This window comes from Cynara cardunculus (assembly GCF_001531365.2).
Source record: "Cynara cardunculus var. scolymus isolate 2C chromosome LG 17, CcrdV1, whole genome shotgun sequence".
Taxonomy (NCBI): domain Eukaryota; kingdom Viridiplantae; phylum Streptophyta; class Magnoliopsida; order Asterales; family Asteraceae; genus Cynara; species Cynara cardunculus.
The window spans coordinates 28,785,940-28,798,011 of NC_037544.1; the positions used below are offsets into that span (position 1 = coordinate 28,785,940).

The 12,072-nt window shown below is 36.4% G+C and overlaps 1 pseudogene; it reads left to right on the plus strand.

The window, feature by feature from the left end:
- Positions 1-4,807: 4,807 nt before the first annotated feature.
- Positions 4,808-7,581, plus strand: LOC112500784 (annotated as a pseudogene).
- Positions 7,582-12,072: the final 4,491 nt, after the last annotated feature.

A 12,072-nucleotide genomic window follows, 5' to 3' on the forward strand; every position in this document is an offset into this window, starting at 1 on the left:
ATAGGGTCTCCAAAGAAAAGTTTTACACCTTATATTGTAAAAGTCTCCTTAGATTTCTCATCTGGATTCGGCAAAAGAGGAAGAGGAATTCAAAACTAGAATTTCGGTTCTTAAGGTGAGTGTATTATGCTTTGAGGTATTAGTTGTTGCATAATAATTCAAATGCTGTTGAACTTGCTCTTTAAGAACTGTATTGAATATCATCCGGATATTCCTTAAATTGGACAAAGGGTGACCGTATTTCACCCTAAACCGGACAAGTGCTATCCGGATTTCACCCTAAACCGGACAAGTGGTGTCCAGGGTTTTGGTAAATCGCTCAAGAATTAAGCTGTTTAAACCTAAAATTGCCCAAGTGTTATGCAGTTTAGAGCTAAATCGCTCAAGCTGTGTCCGGATTCTCCTTAAACCACCCAAGAAGCAATCAGATTCTTTTTAAATCGCTTGAGTATCAACTGGATTACCCTTAAATCGGCCAAGAGATGTCCGGATATGTCTAAACCACCTATGTGTTGACCGAGGTAACCCTAAACCGCTCAAAACATCATGTGTTGTCAGGATTAGATATACGGACAATGTGTCCGGATTTCATATCCGGTTGATTTTAATATTGTTCCAATACTGGTCGAGATGTAATTGCGGTGTAACCGTGAGAGAGATGAAATGACGGTGTAACTGCGAGAGAGATGAAATGACGATGTAGCCGTGAGAGAGAGATGAAATGGCGGTGTAACCGCGAGAGAGATGTAACGGCGGTGTAACCGCGAGAGAGATGAAATGGTGGTGTAACCGCGAGAGAGAGAGAGATGAAATGGCGGTGTAACCGTGAGAGAGAGATGAAATGGTGGTGTAACCGCGAGAGATATGTAATAACAAGGATAGATAAAATGTTTATATCTGTACAAGTTTGACTCTAAGCTGCTAGTTTGGAAAGTAAGTTATTTGTATTAGATTTGTACACTCACTAAACATTTTGGGTCTAATGCGTAGTTGTTGGACTAACCTATTTTGCAGGTCATCATACTTCGCAGGATAAAGGAAAGGGGAAAGTTTAGAATTGATGACATTTAGTTGCTCATAAATGTATTAAAGAAAGTTTTTGTTAGTCCATGTTTTGTAAGCAATATTATATTTTGTGTTATGAATATGATTATGTGGATTATCTGCATGTGAAAATTGTGGGTTTTTACATATGTTTTAAATAAATATTTAAAGCTACAAAGATAAAATAATTTAATACAAAAAAGATCATCAAAGTAAGTTGATTGATAAATCAACAAATAAAGTACAAAAAGTTTGAAAATACTACAACTCAATCAAGTGAAATATATTTCGTAGTACGATTACTAGATAACAATTGTTCGTACTTATTTATTCGGATCATGTACGTAGTAGCCCATGCGGTTATGCAATCATATTTGAAACGAAACCAGTTTGGCACGATAGAATGAATCGGGTGCCCTTCTGCCAAAAATATTTTGACGTAGTGTGATAACCGGATCCAGGTTATCACCCAAGGTAATTAATATATTTGATTATCTGATTAAATGATTACGTGATAGCATGATAAATTGATACATTTGATCATGCTGGTATGTAAAAATTATGTGCATAATATGATTATGTGGATAAGAATAGGTACATATGTGGAAGTATATATATATATACACATGGTATATGTGCTTGAAATGGGTGTGTATATATTTATATAATCATATATGCATGGTGTATGTATGCATGCATGCATGCATGTGGCTATGTGAGTTAGCCGCCTTCCTGTTTTGGAAAGTATAAAAAGGGAGGCTGAGCCTCCATATTTTCTCTTCTTGCTTTTGTTAAAGTTGTGTGATTTTAAAGAGAAGAGAGGTTGACCGGATTATTTCTTGTCTGGAGATTCAAGTTGATTTCAAGTATTTGATTTCAAAAGCTTGTTAAGGTGAGTAATTTCTAAACTCTTTTGCATAAAATTTTTACTGGTTTAGATGAATCTTGTTTATTATTGGAATGAAATTAAAGGATTTTGCTCAAGGGTTTTATCTGGACAAAGCTTGTCCGGATTGTTTTAAATCGGTCAAAGGTTGGACGATGTATTGTCTAGATTGTTTTAAATCGGTCAAAGGTTGGACGATGTATTGGCCGAATTGTTTTAAATCGGTCAAAGGTTGGACGATGTATTGTCCGGATTGTTTTAAACCGATGAAATGTCGATCGGGTTATGATTGGTAAGAATAGTTATCTTTTTGAACTGAGAAGTAGGAATACGACCATTTGGTGGCCGGATTGTTTTAAATCGGTTAAGTTGTGAGCGGGGTATTGTCCGGACTTGGTATCCGCACAAATATACTGATTTAATTCTAAGTATTAATCGGACAAAGCTTATGCAAGGTATTGTCCGGATTGTTGACCGGAGATGAAATCCGGCTAAGTTAAGTTGACCGGATTTGAAGTTATACTTTGTGTTTTTGATAAGAAATGTTGTTTTGTCATAAAAAGGAAGTTTTGAAATAAATGAGTTTGTTTTGACAATAATTTCAATGACTGTGGTCTATTTGAAGTTATTTTGTGAAATATTTTTGATGATAAAATAAGGGTGGCATATCAAGGAGAAGTGTACCATGGGATAAGGGTGGCATATCAATGAGAGGTGTACCATGGGATAATGGTGGCATATCAAGGAGAGGTGTAAATTTGGATATAAGGGTGGCATTTGTATGTGTGTGTTGTATAATATAACTCTTTCTATTATATCCCTTAAGACTACCGTGGTCTGAAATCTTTATTTCTTTGTGATTTAAAGATTTAGGATCAAGGTTCTTATTGTAAATCATAGTCTGGATGTTATTGAGGAGAAAACGTCAGGTTCGGCCTGAAACTTATTAGAAAACGTCAGGTTCGGCCTGAAACTTATTTTAACCTTGCTCTGATTTGAAAAAGGGTTAAAAGTGGCATTATGTGAAACCTGATTGATTCAGAGGTATGGGATTTGCATAATTGAAAGCTTTGTTTGAAATATGGAAGAAGTTTGGTATTATGTTCTTATTTGTTCATATGTTTGTTATATATGAAATGATGTTTTCTATAAAGATTTTTGGTGATTTTCACCCTGCAATAACATAAATAGGGTATCTCACTAGACCTTTCGGTCTAACCCTCGTTTTGTGATTTTAACTATGTGCTGCAGGAAGTTCGGACTGTAAGGAAAAAGGGAAAATTTGATATTTTTCTATATGCATTTCTGCTTGAAGATCTGTAATGATGTATAGTTTTGATTGATTAGTAAAGGAAATGTATTTGAACCTTGTATTTGGTTATAATAGATTCTTGTAGTAAGGGACCTGAATGAGATAATATCATGTATTTCTTCTGTATGAAATATGTATTACATGCAATGTATGGTTTGGGGTGTTACACGTAGTGACTACTGTTAACGTACCCAATTGTAAAAGCAACATGTTCATACCACGGCGGATGACTAGATCGAAGTGGAAGAATTTCAGACTACCAATAGTAAATAAATGATATAATATTTTTTTATAAATAACAAGGCTTATTGCTTTCTAATTTATTGGTATTAAATTTGATTAATATATAATACAAATAAAAATTATAATTACTATAAACTAATAATTATTATCATCTATTAATTAAAAAAGTAAAAAAGTGAGGGCGACATAAGAGAGAATTTTTTTTTCAAACTTCTAAGCCATTTAATGTTATTATTAGGTCTTTTTTGACTTTTTAAGTAGGTGGGGGTGCAAATAAAAACCCTCAATTTCATAAGGTCCAATCTTAATTAAACCCTAATAAATTTATATTAAGGACCAATCAGTCCTTCTAGTAATTAATGAATACTTTTAATTAATTACTTATTTAAACCCTCTAATATTATTTTTTGTTTTTGGATTGAACTTTGTGTACCACCCAATAGGCTCATGCAATCAATAGTAACACCATTTTGTTGTGTCTATGGACATATCTCCAACATGGATTCATAGAGTTGCAAAAACAATATTTGTATTCTATAATTTGCAAATTGGATTGACAAAGAATCCGGCAATGCTTTCCTTTTATTCTGGAAAACAATTATTCAAAAATCTTAATTCTAAAAACCTGATTCAAGAAAGTTGTATGTTCTTTGGAGAATCATGATTCAAATTAACATTTTATTTATTTTATTTATTTTGAACCACAAGGGTGGTGTCTGATCGGTTTGAGCTTGACTCCAAAAATAAAAAAAATATCTGGAGGTCTCAGATTCAAATCCAAGGAGGAATAAAAATCAACTTGTGGCCACGGAGGTTCAAATGCTGTGACTCCGGGTTATCTGCAAAGCAGATTGTCGTTCAGAGATTAGTCGGCTTGCATAGCGGGTTGGATATCCAAGTTAATAAAAAAAACATTTTATTTTTGAAAACAATGAAATCAATTCGTGTTCTTATTTAAAATATATGAAATCTCTCACATGTTTGCTAAACAAGAAAAAATTAATTATGGTTTTCTAAACATATGTTTTAATTCATCCAAGAGAATGTTCGGTTTAATCCTTTACTGGATCCAAGTCAGTCAACGCCTCCAAAAACGAAATTACGTGAAAATTCAAACATAATTGATGCTTGCAAAAAAGCAAGGCCAGACCCGGCCGTTGACTACCAAGTCGGATGGTGTTTTATGCGTTGAAGAGATAGATATCTTGAAGATCCAAATTAATTGTAGCCAGAAGAATCTGCCCAAAAATATTACCTGCACGTGTTAGGGATACCAACTCCTCGTTCGAACTGCCGGATCAAACATGTCGACATTTTACACTTGCTGAGATTCAATCGGCAACCCAGAACTTTTGCAGTGCATTGGTCATCGGCCGAGGGGGCTTTGGCATGGTGTACAGAAGTTCCAGCTTGATCGGCTCAGTAAGCGAGGTTGCAATTAAACGTTTGGATTCCATTTCCAACCAAGGAGCCGTTGAATATGCGGCCAAAATACAAGTCCTCTCTAAGCTGCGACATTGTAATCTTGTGTCGCTCATTGGTTATTGAAGTGAGGGACCAGAGATGGTCCTTGTTTACAAATATATGCCCAATGGAACTCTTGGTGATCATCTTCACAAAGCTGATACTCATTTATCCTGGTTAGAACGACTCAAGATATGTATAGGTGCTGCTCGTGAATTAGACTACCTTCACACTGGTATAGCAACTGGACATGTTGTCACCCATCGCGATGTCAAGTCCTCCAATATTTTGCTGGATGCAAACTTTGCTGCTAAAATTTCCGACTTTCGGGTTGGCCAAAGTGGGTCCAACAAACCAGACACGAAGTTACGTGAGCACCGGAGTCAACGGGACATTTGGATATATGAGTCCGTGTTATTTCTATAGTGGGAAATTGACAAGGAAGTCTGATCTTTATGCCTTTGGGGTTGTACTATTTGAGGTGTTGTCCGGGCGGCAAGCGGTAGATCCAACCCTTGATGAAGAGCAATGGAGTTTAGCAGCATGGGCTCAATTCAAAGAGGGAAAACTGAACCAAATTATTGACTCTAGACTGATGGGACAAATCTCACGAAAATGCTTAAAGGAGTTTGCAAGCATTGCAGTCCACTGCATACATAATTAACCCAAACAACGGCCAACGTTGGCGGAGGTTGTGGTCAAGCTGGAATCTATTCTGTGGGAAGAAAGAAAAAGTATCGATTCTGCTGTTAATCAAAGAAGCTTCATTAGCATGGTAAGATCTTTCTTTGCAGGCAAAGCAGAGTTGTGGTTGGCTGGTGCAGTAGGAAGCGAATCTGAAACCAATGCTTACCATATTCAAAAATCTAACAATCGAGGTCTAAGAACTTTCACATATGCTGAATTGGTAAGTGCAACAAACAATTTCCAAAACGAGGAGTATTCTGCAACATTACTTGACATCATTTACAAAGGTTGGGTTGATGAAAGGACATATGCCCCAACATCATGTGGTGTCGGTTTACCGATGTATGTTAGGAAGACGGTGAAGGTACTTGAAATAGACGTCTCTCTCTTCAATTGAAGAAATGATGGTGTTACTTATTTTGGATATCATACATGTTCCCATCATATATATTTTCTAGCTTATTTACCTTACTCAAGTAGATCCACTTGACAATTTGGATGTGCAGCTGGATCTGAAACCCGAAGAATTCAATCATCCCAACCTTGTCAAACTATTGGGATATTGCTTAAATGAACAAGAATTGTTTTGGGTTTACGAGCTCGTTTCAGACACAAGTTTAGATGAACATGTTTTTAGAGGTAAAAATATCAACTAGTTGTAATTTTTGAAGAACTCTTTTAGACTTCCATCTTAGAAATTGAATACATTAATATGTCCCAAAACAAGTGATCCTGCTTTTGAGTCATTCAGGCATTGCCTTTTACAAAACAAGTGACCCTGCAGGCATTGAGTCATTGAAGCCTAAGAGCATCTCTACAGAGGGCTTGCAAACCGTTTAAAAGGAATTGCAAGCAAGTCTAGCCTGACACTTGCAAAATGTGCAATTGTTGTTGCAATGCCACCTAGACTCCAACAAGCTCTTTATAACATAAAATAAGTACTAGATGATTAGAATGTTGTAGTGGACCACTTTTAGAAGTGTAGGTGAATTTGCAACTGTATAGATGGTAATTGTAAAACTTAATGTGGCAGAATAAATGAATTGCAGCTATGTGGATGAAATGTCAATTGTTTATGCAGGTAACAATTCACTTTCTTGGGTTGCACGATTGAAAATAGCAGTAGGGGCTGCTGAAGGCCTGTCTGTTTTGTATCAGAGGAAGCATCACGCGTACATCCAGTTGAAGACCTCTCTTATACGGCTCGACACCGTAACTTGCACTGCCTTCAACATACATGCTTTTTTAATCATTGTAACATCACTTTTTGTTTTTAAGGCTTTCATGCTTATTATCAGGATTTCAATGCTCGACTTTCGGATTTCGAAATGGAAAAGTCATCTCTGGCTCTTGTTTCATACTCGTTTGGAATGGATGCATTTTATGCGGCACCTGAGTGGTTTCGTTACCAAGCAGATAAATTTGATAGTAATTATTCCGGACTCTTTCACTTTGATGATGGTATGTTCTGCTTTGATATATGACCATAGGTTATGTCATTACTTGCCAATCGATTTGATATGATATCCCAGCCAATCCTTTACAATGTACAAGAACATGGATCGATCCTCTCGTATCACTACTCATTTACTCCCCACTGGCTAAAAAACCGACCTATTTGTGCACGCATCAATGACTGACCAATGGAACCCATTTTTGTAGGGATGAAGGTGTTTGATATGAGATCTATACTTTTGGAGTGATCCTGCTGGAAATACTAACAGGGATGAAGGTGTTTGATGTGAACAGACCCTACGGAAAGCAGAATTTGGTGAATTGGGCTACTCCATTACTAGCTGACGAGGTAAATTTGGGAATGATTATGGACCCAAAATTTTGGCATAACAGTTATCCTCCAAAGGGAGCATTCAAGTTGGCTCTACTTGTTTCAAAATGTCTTCAGCCAACTCCCAATGAACGCCCATTAATGGAAGAAATCTTGCAGGTCTTGTACCAGTGCTATCGAGAAGGAACCACAAAATAGTCATTTTCTGTTAACAAAAGATTTGGTTGTAATTGTGGGATATGAGTTATCTTGGAATAGATGGAGCACAATTTAAATGGATTATTGGATGTGCAGATCATAAATGTTATGGGTCTGGGATTCCATTCTGCTGAGGAATTTAAATTTTATTCTTACAAAATGTTGTTGAAAGAGGAATGCTGGAAGTGTAACTGTGAGGGTTACTATTGCTGTAAAACAAAGATTCGCAAAATCAAAGGAACCCGGAAAACATAGAACACAGCAATAACCATTTTGGTTAACGCACCGATTCACAGAAGCAAATAAACTGTCGCTGTGATACAAATCAAAAAGCAATAATTAAAGTAATACAAAGATTTGTCATTATCAATGTGGAGGTTATAAAGGTTCACACTTTCACTCAGCGTGTGCCATCTACTTACATTGAACACACACTACAACTCTTTTTTTCTTTTCTTTTGTAACAGTTGTGCACACACTCCAAAAAAGCACTTAAGGAGAAAGCGGATGTTCCAACATATGTATACAGGAGAAATGGTTCAAATCTAACCGATGTGGGATTTCAACAATTATTAACCGCCATTAAATAGAAATAGAGAATGGAAGGAATAGAGTATTAATACAACAATGTCCACCTTAGCGAGATTTCTACCAACAATTTGTGGGTGAACTAATTCAACAAGCTCAAGCTGAACTCAAAAGCCATCTGCCTCCATATTCCAAAGTTCTCCACCTGGGCATGATTTTTAACCAACAATGTGTGAACCAACTCAATAAACTAAAGCTTACCAATACAGAAAGCTAAAGCCTTACTCCAAACAACAATCTCCACTTTCAAAAGTCCCACATGACCAAAAACACAAAAAACGCCCCTGCTTCTCAAATGAAACGATCAAACTGATACAATATTAGCCAAGTTTCAGAATGCTCAAACTTGGCTACAAAAACAACTTGTCAACATATTTCCTGGATTATATTGAAACCTTGTTCAACACAATCGTCTTCCTGTCTAGAACCTATTTTACAAAATGAATTTTTACATTTATATGTTCGCTTCCAGAATCATAACATGGTGTTTAGCCAAATTTATTGCACTTTGGTTTGTCACAGACTCACAGTGAAGCTCCACCTCATTATGAACAATGCCAATTCTCCTTGGAGCCACAAAAATCCTTTTTAATAGCTTATGTGGCAGCCATATATTCTGCCTCTGTGGTGGATAACGCAATGGTAGCTTTCAAAGTAGATCTCCAACTGATTGGTCCTTTGCCATAGTAAATATGTTGGTCCCGTTAGGGTCTACAAGATGGGTATAACAGTTTGTAGAAGGGGGTGAATACAAACACACTAAACTTTTCAAATTTAAAATGTATATTGATAAAGAAGGATCAATACATTGCAGAAAATATAAGGTAAAGATAACTTATCTAAACAATCTAAGTTACACGCTAATTATTAGCAAAGAGAAAATATTTGTTGTTTAAGACTTAGAAGAAAGTAAGTTCTTTCTAGGTAAGAACGATTTAAAATACTTGAAAGGGATTCTAACTTGCTTTTGAAGATAAGCGCAATGCTTTCTTTAGATGTGTGTTCTTTCACGTATGAATGTAAGTTGGGGTTCAAAAGTATCTCTACATGGAGATAGAACACATCTATTTATACCCATTGCATTAAATGCACATTTAATACAATGCAGTAAGGTTTGAACACGCATCAAGCCTTTAGAGAAAGACTTGTCATTTGCTACAGTGAATAGTACAAAAGCCTATTCATGAGTAGACATCCTTTCATGGAGTTGGTGGGTAGTAGAATCAACTAATCAGCTCCATGCCGTACTATGCTCTAGAAAAGGTATGTGTTTGTCCTTTGTATGTATAAGGACAAGACAAAAACAATCGTGCTCAACAAGCTTCTTTTGATCGCTGAATGCTGGAATAACCTGAAGGTCTTTTCAGCATTCGTTGAGGCTTGGGCATTCTTCACACATGTGTAGACCAGGTTGTAATCACTGAATACCGCTTCAGATCATGAATTCGCCAGTCTCTAATCTTTAGTTTCAGTCTTCGATCTTCGCTGAAGGTTCTTTGGTGTGAGTTTTGTCATCTTGAAGTATCGTTGTCGCTCATGGATTTACATTACATGTTCTCAGCGATCACTGAATAGACTCAGTGATGATCGCTGGAACTGAAAGACAGAAACATCAATACTTCGTATAAGGTAAAATGAATTATCATCAAATCAAAGAGAGACAGGATCAACAATCTCCCTCTATTTGATGATAACAAGGCAACATAAAGAAAGTTGTCTTATCAAATAACAGTAAGGAAAAGTTACATATAAAGTACATGTCCCTTTTAACTGTTTTGGGATCTTTTTCAGTTAGTCAGTCTTTACTTAGAAAATTTTCTTAAGTTAAAAGTCTAAGAAAAATTAAAAGAAGGGAAACTGAAATTGAAAGCATGTTCACTGACTTATAGATTGTCAATGAATGTAAGAGTAACACTGGAACTCATAGACTTGTGTCCCTATTACTCTTTTCAGGGATCTTTTCCAGTGATGCACAAAAAATATATTAATTTCAAAAGGAAATATTACAAGTCTTCAGTACATGCCTAATACTTACAAAATATAAGATTAATCACTGAAAGTAGACATAGAATATAGTTTACACTGAATGGACAAATTACAAAGGAAATAAACTAGTTTAAGTCGCTCAGCATAATGAAACCTGGTACATTCTCTCCAAGCTCCTTTTGACGTAGAAACTCCCTTCTTATCTTGCGGTCCAGCATTTAACCTCTGAAGTCATCATCTAGCCAGAACGTGAGATATATGAGGTGTTCCATAGGGCATAGATGTCACTCAGACATTCTTTGAAATCTCAGTTCACCTTCATAATCAAGAAATATAAGTCCTAACTCAAGCTTAGCATGCACATTGTTGGGTACATAAGGACCCTTCGCTGGCAGCGAGAGATTCATTATAGATATGTCTGGCTTCTTCAAAGCCTTCAGGACTTCTTCCAAGGAAAACTTTATTTCATGTTCCTTCCTCAGGGATGGTCCATCATTAGGGCTTGAAGGCCTTTTTCCTCTTCCACCTTTCTTCAGCGTAGGCCTTTCTAGGACTGTGACATACCTGGGCAACTTATTGATCAGCTCGCTGATGATGTCTTCGATAAGCGTCTGTCTGGATTTTGAGCGCTGAATGGCTTGTCGGATCTCCAGCCATTCACTATAGCCATATTCGCCAAGGTAGGAAGGATACTCGGTCACGGCCTCAAGATTATCTCTGGTGATGAGCATGGAGAACAACTGTTAGAACCCATAATGCAAAATGTAAAAAGTAATGAAAAAMAATAAGTGATGAAGAACCAAAAGACCAATGGAGATATCAAGGCAGAATCGACTAAGTCTGGATCGATGGAAAGACTATCCAGAGCATCGATGGAAAGACCAACCATTGGATCGATGGACGAAGTTCAACCAGTGGACCGATGGATGATACGATGGAAAGTATTCTCATTGATACGATGGGCAGACTAACACTTAGAAGATTTTCTAAGTATTCATCCAAGCGTGCAGTGAAGACTTGAAGATAAGGATGAAATCATCACATATATAATGACAGCTGGAGATGACGAATCAGCAGCTGGAMTTATAGTTTATCTTGTTTATAATGATTATCCATGTAAAAGATAAATCTTATCTATTAGCTAGACTATTTGCTAGAAAGTAGCAATAGATAGTTATCTTAGCATTAGCCATCTAGTATAAATAGACGACTAGGTCTATTGTAAAATAGGTGTGCGTAGGTTTTTACTCTTTACGTTTACGTTTTATTTATGAAAGTAAAGCCTTTGAAGCTCAAAGTCGTTCTTAAATGTTCTTATTTTATCTTTGAGACTTCATAACTTTCTTCGTAARATCACTATAATTWGGTTATTTATAACTAGATTATTAGTGTTATTGAGAGATCTGGGATCATCAATTGGTATCAGAGCCTATTGATTGATTATCCAATCAAACGATCATTTAAAATCTCTCAATATTTTAATCTTCTTTCTTATAAAAAATTCTTTCTTCTTCTCGAAAATCTTTCAATGGCCAACTGRAATTCAGCATACAATGTTGGCTCCCTCACAAAGCCGCCAACTCTTCAAAGAGAGGAATATCCTCAATGGAAAATTAGAATGGTAAACTTTCTGGAGGGTATGGACAGGAATCTTTTGCGATCCATACAGGAGGGTCCTTACATCCCTAAAACTCTAGTTCCAAGAGTTATAGGAACAAGTACCACGGCTGAAATTCCAGCATATTACATGCCAAAAGATGAAAGAAATTGGGACGACRATGATAAAGAAAAAGTCGAAACCGATAGAAAGGCCAAAAGACTGATAATCATGGCCCTGCCCAATGAAATCTTTCAATCCCTTGATACATGCTCCACTGC